Raw genomic sequence first — 13,156 nt, 5'->3', positions numbered from 1 at the left:
TTCTCCCATTGAATTATCCAGGGAAGTTACAGATGACAGATGACGCATGTAGAGGTTTCTAGGGTGGTGACCCTATCAGCAACCGCAGTTACATTGGTTTGCACTGCCTCTAAATCTGTGCGCAGCGAGCGCTCCATACGTGCAAGCATGGCTTCCATGTCACTTTTAGTAGACAGGGTAGAAAAAAGTTCTTGGAGCGAGGCATGTGAAACATATGGCTGCACAGGGGAGTCAGCTGTGCCTAATGCAGGAGTATCCGACCCGCGGGACTCCTCTGGAAAAAGAGAAGGGCTCCTGAGGGTGGCTAGTACTGAGGCTGTGGGGCCTCAGAACCTGTGCCCCGGGCTCCTGTGTTAGTGCCTGGAGGTGAGGAGCGTGAGGACGCCATCTTGGATGCCTCATGGTCAGAGGATGGGGAGGCTTGGGAGGAGAAATAGCGGGTAAGATCCACTTTCTTACCCGCTCTCCTGGAACCAGGAGTCTTCTTACCGAGCAGCATGCGGTTTATGAAGGGGAAACACCCGATACGAGGCTGCCAGGACTGGAGATGCAGAGGCGGCTGCAGAAGCTCTCTCAAAAAGCTGCCTCACGCCACCATAGCAAAGCCACGCCCCCGTATGAACATGTTTACACAATCACCAACGGCAAGATTATGACACCTATAAGTTACCACATAGCCACAAAACATAAATTTGACCCTCGACCTATGAGCTTCTATGGCTTAGAAACAGCACATCAAAATCCAAGAGGAGGAAACTTGGATACCAAACTCCTCCAAATGAAGTGTAAATGGGTCGTGAACCTAAAAGCAACTGAATCTCCTGGTCCTAACGACATGTTAAGCTATAAACCCTTTCTCTTTTCTTAAAAGTAACTCTGTTCTTTTCACATACTGTACATGTTTAAAAATTTATTTTCATCCATATTAACCTCTTTTACTAGGATCAATGCAGACACATCAGAGCCCTAGTATACACGCTATCTGGATTTATTTCCTTTCCCCCCACCCTCACCACAATCCCTCCCTACACATATAAACACTAACCCCTCCTAAGGTAGTATCACAGATCTGTAACCAACATGTCACTCAACGATCATCCAATTCCCCCTTCAGACCATAATCCCTCCCTGCTTCTCCTTCCGCCCCTCCTTCTCATTCACAACCTCACATTAACCCCTCCCATTTAGGTGTCCTCTCCTCCCCTTACCCACCCTCCGTGGGTAGCGGGGGCACCTTAATAACCTATGCCGCACCGGGCGAGACATCGGCTGGAATATCTGTTCCCCGTCAGCCAAAGGAGTTTATCCACGGGCTGGTGAACCGCCCCTTGTCTCATTAAGGGCGATTTATTTACCCATGTAGGATGTGTGAACGGGATGAGGGTATCCCTGAGACGCATATGCGGAATTTACCTGGTCCTGCCCAGATCAACTGGTGGAGATGATTGAGTGCTACCTAGCAGCAGAGGATTTCCTGGCCATACCATCTTAGCGCTATTCACTGCAAAAAAGGTCTTCACCCAGGGCAGCGCATAAGAATTTTTCACCTCGTGAGGACAGGAATGAAAGACAGGTCGGGGCCTGGGTCAAGGAGGACAGGAGGGCTCGTGACACTTTCTCGGTGGACACTCTGCGCACACTACAGTGCTGGAGATGCCATGAGCGGGGCCATATCGCTGTTAGATGCTCTCTTTCCAGCGAGGCTATGGAGTGTGACGCTGCCCGACGAATGTCCCTGTACGCCCAGCGGGTATGTACTTCAGAAACTGACTGTCATGTGGCTGTTGTGAAGGTTGGCGGGTGTATTGTGCAAGCCTTGCTGGACTCTGGCAATTTAGTGACTATGGTTCACTCCAGCCTGGTGAAGCAGGAGCAGCTTAAGGAGCCCCACATTGGTGTAGTCTGTATACATGGGGATACTAAAAGTTACCCCACAGCATTAGTTAAAATCAAGACGGACTGTGGAACTGTACGCCATGAGGTTTGTGTGTTGGAGGGACTTTCCTCCATTTTGGAAACTGTGGAAGGGGGAAAAGTTGTCACCAGTTAAAACGGTAATGAAAATGCTGTAGCTGTTGATCAAAAAAGTATAGATAAACCAGAATGTAATGGGTTAAAAAGCCAGGCTGTAGGCTCATGTAACTACAGAACCTGAAGTTTTCCCTTTCTCGGTCTTAGCAGGGGAGACCGAGTTGCCCCTTGAGACTCCAGAGGCCAGAGGTCTCTCAGGACCACTTTGAGACAGCCCAGCTGTGGGATCCAACCTTGGCCAGGGCTTGGGAAAATGTACAAGTAGTTAATGGAGTCTTCCAGGTCCTTGGCACGGACAATGTTTTCCCGCACCTTGCGGTAATAAATGAGTTTTTTTATCGGGTAGATCAGATACGGGGAGAGGTGGTAGAACAATTTATTGTACCCCAACCTTTCTGCCGGATGGTATTGGATCTGGCCCATAAACATGCTCTTGGGGGCACCTTGCCACAGAAAAGACCCAGCAAAGAATTCTGCAGAGGTTGTTTTGGCCAGGTGGCCAGGATACTCTGAGTCTTGTCCAGTTATCAGCGCCAGCAGCCCACTACCAGGGTCCCCAAGTTCCTTTGCCTATAATTGAGGTACCATTTGAGAGATTAGCAGTGGACCTCGTGGGGCCCCTGGTGAAGTCTGCCAGAGGACATCAGTATGTCCTCTGATGGTTCTCGATTATCCTACCCGTTACCCTGAGGCTATGCCTTTAAAAAATACTCCATCTAAAACTATTGCAAAAGAACTTTTTCACATGTTTACACGCACTGGTATTCCCAAGGAGATCTTAACTGATCACGGAACACCTTTCATGTGTCATTTATTGGGTATTAAACAGCTCCGCACATCCGTGTACCATCCACAAACAGATGGGTTGCTGGAGCGGTTTAACAAAATGCTGAAAAGCCTGCTAAAAAATGTAGTGGAAAAGGATGGAAGGGATTGGGACTGTCTGCTCCTGTACTTAAACTTTGAGGTTCGAGAGTGAGAATGAGAAAACTTTATCATAGACTCCCATGTTGTTTTTTAGTAGAACTATCCATGGTAAATATAACAAGTAATCTGCTTTATTATGGGGGGTGTGTGAACATGCTGTAGGACTAGTGGAGTTTCTCTTCTTTTTTAATAAGGGTATGGTCACCTGGGGAGGTGTGAAGAGATTCCCAGGATATCAGGGCCATAAATTGTTTAGGAACATCAAACTCTCAGGATTCCTGAATAGTCACTTATCACTTCAAATCTTTATTTACCTTACTGTACCACCTACTTTACTTTGTATAAATAACACCATCTTTTCTGAATAAATCAGAACAGCAATTCTGTATGAACTGGTGTCTGTCTGTTTTCTTACGATTGTAACATTGTAATATTAACCTAACAGCTGACGTTTCTTTAGGAAATAGATACATTTTTCCTTGACATTTGGTGCCGAAACCCATGATGGACAGATGACGATTGGACCAGCACCTCAGTAACTGCATTGGAGCAATCTGAACAAGCAAGGGGTTCTTCCCTTGCTACTCACTGCTAAGTTACATCGTCTGGCCTGGTGAATCCCAAGCTTCATCACTCGAACCTCAGCTGTTAGGAAATGTGTACACGTGTGTGAGATGTGTACATAGTTACATAGTTATAGTAGGTTAGGTTGCGAAAAGACATAGGTCCATCAAGTTCAACCACTAGGGAAATAAACATATCCCAGATATAAAACCCTATAAGACATACCGTATTTTTCGGACCATAAGACGCACTGGACCATAAGACGCACCAGTTTTTAGAGAAGGGCCCTCTGGAGTATACCCAGTCAGTGGCACAGTGGGTCCACACCCGCTTGCATAACACCCGCTTGCATAACAGTTTGCTCAGGCCATGGACCCCGCTGATCCGAACCTTCCTAGTACCATCGACTTTCCTAGAGACCTTCCGCAAGGTGTTTGATGAGCCCGGTCGCACCGCTTCTGTCACATCCTCCCTGCTGCCATTGCGTCAAGGGAAGCAATCTGTGGGCCGGTACGCAGTTCAGTTCCGCACGTTAGCCTCGGAACTCGGCTGGAATAATGAGGCACTTGTGGCTGCTTTTTGGGAGGGACTCAGTGGGAGAATTAAAGACGAATTGGCTGGTTGGGACATTCCCTTCTCCCTGGATGATCTCATCTCCCTGGCTACTCGAATTGATTTATGGTTCCAGGAACGTGCCAGGGAGGTGGCACGTGAAACAGGTCCTAGTTATCGGGCATTTTCACCTCCACAAGCTTCTAACCCACCGCCTCCCATGGTATCAGTAGTCCCTGAACCCATGCAGGTCGATCGGGTTAGACTGTCTGAACAGGAGCGCAATCCCCGCCGTGCTAAAGGACTTTGTTTCTATTGTGGTAGTCCTGATCATGTGCTCCGCACTTGTCCCCTGAAGCCGGGAAACTTCTAAACCTAGGGTCCGTAGGAGAGGCGGCCCTAGGTGTAGGAGACTCCTCTCCTCCTCTGACTCTGCCAGTAACCTTGTCATTAGGCAATGTTCAATTTACTGAGATGGCGCTTCTGGATTCCGGAGCAGCAGGGAACTTCCTGCAACAATGCCTTGTGGATCGTTATCGGATACCCGTTCAACGCCTACAGAGGCCTCTGACTATATCGTCCATCGATGGAAAGGCTCTGTAAGAATCTATACACTTCATCACGGAGCCTGTAAAAGTACAGGTAGGAACACTTCATTCTGAAGAAATTGCGTTCCTGGTTTTGTCAAGTCTGTCACATCCTCTCCTCTTAGGACTTCCGTGGCTACGGGTTCATGAACCTGTCCTTGACTGGAGGACCGGAGAGGTACTGCGTTGGGGACCATCCTGTCATGAAAAATGTCTTCTTTCTGTCCCACCTCCTCGGTCTGCGCAGTTACCACCTAATCTCCAGGGTCTGCCAGCGGCCTATCATGCTTACATGGATGTCTTTGATGAAAAGGAAGCTGAAACACTACCCCCTCACAGGCCGTATGACTGTCCTATTGACTTGGTCCCGGGCTCCTCGCCTCCACTGGCCTGGGGATTGCTCTGGAGTGGCACCTGGCAGCTACCCCGCAGCCCAAGCCTATCCTCACTATCAGAGGCTCTAGCGAAGACCTGGTAGCGGCTTAGTCACGTCCCTCTGGAGTATACCCAGTCACACAGTGGGTCCACACCCGCTTGCATAACAATGAGGCAATCTGATGTTCCCTGGATCAACAGTCTCTGTTATCTTTACTTTAAATCCTTAATACCCAGTTATATTCTGTGCTTCTAGAAAAGCATCTAGCTTCACAGAAGGTACCCACTTACCCATCACCCTTGTCACCTGTCTTAGGAAATCTTAAATTTCCCTCTGGACTTTCAGACCCAGTATTTCGCCTATGGAGTGAACAGGGTGTTTATTGTGCTATACAATTTATGTTTATACAGAATGGTATGTGGATGCCAATATCCACCCTACAAACCGATAGGGAATTACCCCCGCTGACCCCTTGGTGCTATATACAGCTATCTTATGTATTAAGTCACTCCCTCAACCAATTAATTTCTGTCGTTCTATGCTGCCTTTGGAGTCCTTGTGTGCTGCTAAGCAGCCATTGAGAGGCACCCTTTCCTATGTCTACCAGTCACTCTTGACGGTACACGCTCAACCAGGAGGCAGAGTTACAAATGCAATTTACAGATACACAAAACAAGATGTTACTACATTTCAGTCATAAGGCCTACATATGCAATAGATACCAGGAGACCAATTACAAATTGGCCACTCGTTGGTATAGGACGCCTTCTAAGCTTGCCAAGCTCTTTTCTGGTACAGATGACACTTGGAGGGGCGGAGCTGCTCAAGGCACCTTATTACACATGTTTTGGGAATGCCCTAACCCACAGTCTTTTTGGTCCTCAGTGGCTGACATTACCCTTAAGCATACCGACATAGACATTAGAGACAAACCGGCTTTACTTCATGTGTCCGATTTCTCAAAGAAGGTGTACAAACGGTCATTGCTGAGACACCTCCTCAATTACGCCAATCCATCGGTACCTTGCCAGTGACTAAAGAGTCTCTAAAAATTAAAAATAATAGCTTTGAAATAACTGAGCTCAGCTCTTTGAGGACACGTGGATGTAATCCATCGGGCCCTGGTGCTTTGTCAACCTTAATTTTTCCCAGCCGTTTCTCAAACATATCAATTCTGAGCCATTGTGACTCATTTAAGGCAGTGACATTGCTATTATGAATTTGGACTTGAGCTCTGCCATTTTCCTTCATGTACACAAAACTAAACAAAGTGTTTAGTAAATCTGCCTTGTCTTTATCCCCAATTACCAACCCAGCGACATCCTTTAAGGGGCCTACATGCTCAGATCTGATCTTTTTGCTATTAATATATTTGAAAATTTTTTGGGGGGTTTGCCTTACTTTCCTTTGCAATCTGTCTTTCATTTTGAAGTTTTGCACATTTTATCTCCTTTTTACATCCTTTGTTTTATTCTTTATAGGTTTCAAATTTTCATTTTTGTCTTTTTGGAATGCCCTTTTCTTGTTCCTTATGGCTTTTTTAACATCAGCTGTGAGCCACATAGGTTTGAATTTTAGCCTCCTAAAGTTATTACACATTGGAATATATTTTTCAGTTTTCTTTTGTAGAACAGACTTGAAACATTCCCATTTCTGTTCTGTGTTCTTTGAGGACAATATTGTCTCCCAGTCCAAGTCACAGAGAGCCGCCCTTAATAATGGAAAATTTGCTCCTCTTAAAATTAAATGTTTTTATCTTTCCTGTTTTTGCTTCCTGTTTACAGCTTACAATAAATGAAATCATATTATGGTCACTGCTACCCAGATTTTCTTTTATTTGCACATTTGTTATAAGCTCTGCCTTGTTAGAAAGAACTAGGTCCAGCAGAGTATCATTTCTAGTTGGGGCTTCTATAAACTGTACCATAAAATTATCTTGTATTAACCTCCCTAGCGGTAATCCCGAGTGTGACTCGGGGTGGCTTTTAAATGCAAAAAGCGGTAACCCTGAGTCACACTCGGGGTAACTTTAAGAGCCCCCCTTACCTTTTCCCCACACTCCAGCGACGATCGGATGGTCCTGCTGTGAAGCCGGGACGCCGGTCCGTGGGGGGCCATGGCCAGGCAGGAAGTTTAAAAGCAGATTACTGAGTAATCTGCTTTTAAATACCACCCGGGTCCCGGTCACGCCGCTGCTCGCATTAGCAGTGAAATGCCAAGCACAATACAGGACTTCTGCATTGTGCTCTACATCTCACTGCAGATGCGAGCAGCAATAGCAGATTCCGGGGTGGTCACCCCCGGAATTTGCTATTGCTGCTGGCATCTGCAGTGAGATGTGAAGAGCAGCTCCAGCGTCTGTGTGAGACAGACGGGAAATCCCCACTCACATCACCCCGGAGGATGAGTCATCTTCCGGGTGATGTGAGTGGTGATGTATTGGGGGGTGTGTCTGGTAGTGCAAAAACATCACACAACATTAAATAAAAATAAAAATACATTTTTAATTTTATTTTAAGATTACATTGTTGTCTATTATTTCATTATTTTTTAAAATTACCGTATTTTTCGCCGTATAAGACGCTCCAGAATATAAGACGCACACAACTTTAAAGGAGGAAAATCTGGAAAAAAAAGATTCTGAAAGATTATTCCCCTTCTGATCACTCATGTGCCATTCATACCGGTATTCCCCTTCTGATCACTCATGTGCCATTCAGATTCCCTTTCTGATCACTCTGTGCCTTTCAAATTCCCTTTCTGATCACTCTGTGCCTTTCAAATTCCCTTTCTGATCACTCTGTGCCTTTCAAATTCCCTTTCTGATCACTCTGTGTCATTCAAAATTCCCTTCAGATCATTCTGTCATTCAAATTCCCCTTCTGATCACTTTGTGCTTTTTTTTCCACTGTACGGCAGTTAGGACAGGGAACAGCAGGTGGCGCTGTGCCGGCTTCTTTCGCTCTGCTTTACAGACAGGAGAAGACACGATGCTGGCAGAGGAGAACACACGCTGCTGCAGCCAGAGACACACGCAGGATCCGGGTATCGGGTGAGTATATTATTTTAATTATTTTATAACACATTTGTCGTATAGGACGCACTAACTTTTCCCCCCCAGTTTTGGGGAAGAAAAAGTGCGTCTTATACAGCAAAAAATACGGTATTATTTATAATTATGTATTATATTATAATTTATGATTATGATATAATAAATAAATATAATTATCATACCCGGGAGTTAATCCTAAGAATTACAAGCCCACAATATAAACAAAAATTTCTATGCAGAAAAAATAGGATCACTTTTTGCAGCAAAAAACTGACAGAATTAGAACGCTAGGGGGGTTAAAGTCACAAATTACCTCCCTTTTGCTGTTCCTGTAGAACCATTACTCCAGTCAATGTCAGGGTAGTTGAAATCTCCCATGATTAAAACACTTCCACTTTTTGCTGCTTTTTCTATCTGTGCTAGTGGTTGATGATTTTCGATTTCTTCCTTAGCACTTGGGGGCCTATAGCAGACTCCAATAATTAAGTGTGTGTTATTCAACCCCACATTCAACTCCACTCATAATGCCTCAACCTCACCTGTTCCCTCCGCAATTTCTTCTTTCACATTCACTTTTAGATCACTTCTCACATACAGACACCACTACCCTTTCGTTTACCTCTTTTACGAAAGAGAGTATACCCAGGAATATTGACAGCCCAGTCATGTGAAGAATTCAGCAATACCAACTAAGTCATAATTCTCCTCACTCATTAAGGCTTCCAACTCCCCTATATAAAGTATAAACCCGGAAGTTTCATATCTACGTTATCTTGCCGGGGCCCATTGTTTGCAGAGAGGGACCTGCGCATTATCATTCAGGTAAGTGAATTTAAAAACTTTTTTTTTTTTGCCGGGGTTCTTTTTAGTTGCATAAGCATACATGTATGTCAATGCATGCACATTTAAATGTGTTTTTATGCATCATGTATGCATATCTGCACATTTAAATGTGTTTTTATGCATCATGCATGTTTTCACATTTAAATGTGTGTTAAGGCTGCTTCTCATATTCCTCAGCCTAAGAACTCACTGCCCCTGATTCATCAAGCAAAATCGGATTATCGGTCGCGCATTCGTATTAGCGATCCGAAATCGCGCGCGATCGCGCTATTCAACAACCGGAAAAGCTCGCGCACGGAGCCGCGCTTATCCGACAGCTTTTTACTGGCGATCATGCATTAAGCGGATTTCAATGATGAATCAGGGGCACTGTCTTTAATCCTTCACATGTCCTAAACCCTTGTTTGTAACTACTTGAAATGTTGAGGATCCTACTAGCTACTACTAAACCACATTTCTTGGAGGTTGTTGCTGTTTAAAAAGCATCTAGGAGGCCAAAAGCGAAAAGGATCATTTATGCCCCCCCCCGGGCCACTTACGTAGCAAGGAGAATTGGGATGTTACCCCTAAATATATACCTACATTTCAAGGAACCCCAATTTATTGGGAATAGTGAGGTGCATAAACCAGAAAATGTAGGTTCAAGTGGGGGGACTTTTTCAATTAAGGACTCCTATGTACACTTGCTTTGGAAAATGCATTCCCAATGTACGATTTTCTATAGTGTTTGCAACTGGGATCCCCATATCTTCAAATGCTTGAAATCTGGTGGCCTGAGATTTTGTAGATATTTTGAGACTATTATCTATGAGGGTCCTCTGTGCTTGTACACAGAGTTGTAAGGCTGCAAGATATGACATGCAGAATTCCCACACACAGATATCACACTGTGCCCATGATGTTGTTACACATGCCCACAGAGTGGATATATTTTACCAAGTATTTTTTATATAGAAGCCACAGCACAGCTATAGAATGGGGGAGGGACAGCCTGTGTCCCCATCTCATTCTAGCTTGGGCTCTTCTCACTGCCCAGCTCTTATCGGCAGCTGGAATCCTCTGCACGGATGACAGCTGAGAATGGAGTGTCCTCTATTGTTCTTTCAATGGATTAGAGCTGCAGATGAGAGCTGGGTAGAGGTCCACACACCTAAAGTTGCCAGTTGACAACTATGTACATGCACATATTTCAATGTGTGTGTATACGGTTTTTAAAAATCTTCATGATTCTACCCCATTAAGCTCAATCAATCAGAGGTAGGTCATTTGAAGAGCACTAATTAGCCTCCTCGCTATCAGGCAAGGCTGGAAATTATGTTTATTTGGAGGACAGAGAATGTACTCTGGATAGATGAGACCACAATACATTGTTTGTGGAAGGCACATCATTCAACCATCTCAGATGGATAGATAGATAGATAGATAGATAGATTTTTTTTCGGTGGCAACAAAATAAGTACACATGTGCTGCATTTTCAGACTTAATGCAACTGTGCCTAAATTTTTCACATAGATTGTATGTATGTCTGGCACTTATGCTTCACTCAAGCAAAAACAGGATTAAGAAAGTTTACATCTAGGAGCCCAATTTTTGGGTATACAATGATGTGGCTATGATGTAGCTTAGTGTGGTGGAATCCTGAAGATTCGTAGTAATAGTATACACATACATATCTAGACACATTATATTACCAGTTAACAATTGCAAACAAACTATGTCAATTTGCACCAGAAAAGAAATAAATCAGTTATCTCTGATTTGTTGTGTTTAAGAGGTGTTTGTTTGTTGTAAAAATAAATAATATTCGTTTTCTCTTTTTCTTTAGACTATGCTTATGCGGCGCTATGATCAGCAGCCATCCATTTATGGCAAGTGGTGAATTCTGGAGAGGCTGGCAGACAGGTTGTGGACCCCTGCAAGGACTCGCCCAAGTGTTAGCCAGTTACAACATGTTTGGAGCGACCTGAAGCAGAGGAGACCGGATTTCCTCCGCGAAGTGGGGGACCACATCCTGTCTGGTAAGTATTGCATTTTGTCTTTTCCTCTTGTTAGGGGCAGTGTTTTCAAATGGTTTTTGTTTGTGGAAAGTAGTATTGTCTGCCCTTAGAACTGTTTGTTTCTCACTTCCTATATTTTCTTACCCTTATTAATTTGTGATGTTTGTGTTTGTTTGTGTTATTACAGCCAACTCTCTATCACGCCGGTGGCTGCTGATCTTACAGCGGCCACACAGGCGACTGGCAGTCCCACAGGACATCCAGGAGGAGGAGCCATCCCCAAAGGAGGAGGCAGCTGCTGAGGAGGAGCCATCCCCAGAGGAGGACCCAGCCGTGGAGGAGGAGCCAGCTGCGGAGGAGAAGCCATCCGCAGAGGAGGAGCCTGCTGCCCAACATCAGCAGCCAGAGTCCTCAGATGAAGGAGAGGAGGTGGCCGAGGCCGAGGAGATTGCCTGTAAGCTAACCTTAGAATCAACTTTTGTAAAATATGTTGCAATTCAACACATTCTCACACTACTTTAACCATTTTTAGTTACAAATACAAAGAAAGATCCAGCAGGATTTCATGTAGCTTCCAGTCATTAATCATGCGTCAAATGAAGGTTCTTTCTAGGTTGGTGACTAGCATGAAGAAAAATAGACATGAGTTGTTTAGTTGGCCATAGTTTTACTGACAAATGTTTGCTCAGAATTGTTTGACGTAGGCAAAAAGTATCAGTTAGAAGTTCTGCATGAACCTATTCACCTTAACTAACCCTACAAATCTACTTTAGTCCTGCCCACTCACTTTTACTTATAGTGTTTATTTGGCTGCACAGGAGGATGTCTGCCATGGAGCACCAGCTCAAGATGGCCCCTCTTCAGGGAATTCCCAGGCGGTATCGTTTTTTAAAAGTTTTTTAAATCAAATTTTGTAAATATGTTTTTTAAAAATTGTTATATATAGATGTTATAGCTTTATGTTCAATTTAAATATTTCTTGGGTTTTGTAAATTTATGTTAGGGGGGAGAAGAAAAAAAAAACATTTTTAAAAAAACTAAAAGCCAAAAAATTTTGTGAATGTTATTTGATTTGATTTGAAGTGCACATTAAAAAAATTGTTTCCAGCCTTGGCAATCCAATTTCATCCTTAAAAACACACAAAAAATAAACCTTAGTTTTTACACAATGGTTGTTTGAACCATAAAATATCGAACATGCTCTTATCCTACACCAACCTGTTTTGAAGCTTGGCGGAGTTTCCTGCATTGGTCACTTCATTAGCCAAATATCCTGTGACCTTAAAAGTAACAGAGTTGGGTATGTTAGATATGTCCTCTTCAAAATATATGTAATTGTAACATCATTCAAGAATACATTTGGCATAGAATACACAGCTGAACACCTTAGTATGTTGTTTTAACCAAGCATAGAATACACAGCTGAACACCTTAGTATGTTGTTTTAACCAACAAAAAAGTAGTTGACCTATTAGCAAGCACATTTATCTGTTACAGACAAGTGTCAGAGAAGTGCGGTGTGCCATATTTGGTCCCTAGACATAACTAGATTTCTGTAGTGACTTGATTAGAATCACTTTGACAAATGTACTGGAACATTCTTTGGGGGAGTAGATGGCAAAACTGCATTTGGAGCATACTTGGGCCACATCAAAAGAAACTTAGATAGGTAAAGTGTCAAAGTGCGAGGGTCACTAACCTGTGGACATTGGGCAAACACAAAATAGAGATTAACCTATCTTATACAAACAAGTGTCTTCACACAGGATCCTAACTCAAACCCACACTGTAGGTCTCATGGAGTCCGGAAAAAATTGAGTGAAGAATGTTCTCCCCTGTCTCCCAGCATCCATCTACATACTTCGCCCAGACCGGGCACGGCCAGGGGTCCCTTCAACAGCGCAGCCACAAGCGTGGCCCACACCAATAGCCCAGCCTTTGCCACGGGCAACCCCAACAGCCCGGCCGCGGACAACCTCCACATCCCAGGCGCGGTACCCTGCCACAGCACAGCCGCGGGCCACCTCCATAGCTTGCAGGTTACTTGCACTTGTTAGGAGGTGAGCGGGCAGGGGCACTGGGTGGGCTGGCAGGGACACAAATTGGGCGGGCAGGGGCACAGGGTGGCCTGGCAGGTGCACGGGGTGGGCGGCCAGGAGGTGGAGGTGGCCAGGCAACAGCCGGGGAACAGGGTTGAGCCGGGGAGAAGGATGGAGCCGGTGGCCA

General features: G+C 44.6%; 1 long non-coding RNA gene across 2 annotated transcripts; it reads left to right on the top strand.

Moving 5' to 3' along the window:
* Positions 1-323: 323 nt before the first annotated feature.
* On the top strand, positions 324-12,307 carry LOC140342832 (uncharacterized). 2 transcript variants are annotated; one of them, XR_011923169.1, is made up of 4 exons: positions 324-1,750; positions 10,759-10,951; positions 11,118-11,384; positions 11,749-12,306. It is a non-coding gene; the product is annotated as an uncharacterized lncRNA (long non-coding RNA). The 2 variants fall into 2 exon arrangements; XR_011923168.1 differs by lacking the exon at positions 324-1,750 and having other exon boundaries at positions 9,281-10,951; positions 11,749-12,307.
* Positions 12,308-13,156: the final 849 nt, after the last annotated feature.

The sequence above is a fragment of the Pyxicephalus adspersus genome, chromosome W (assembly GCF_032062135.1).
Source record: "Pyxicephalus adspersus chromosome W, UCB_Pads_2.0, whole genome shotgun sequence".
NCBI classification, from domain to species: Eukaryota; Metazoa; Chordata; class Amphibia; order Anura; family Pyxicephalidae; genus Pyxicephalus; species Pyxicephalus adspersus.
This window is presented reverse-complemented; position numbering and strand designations above follow the sequence as displayed.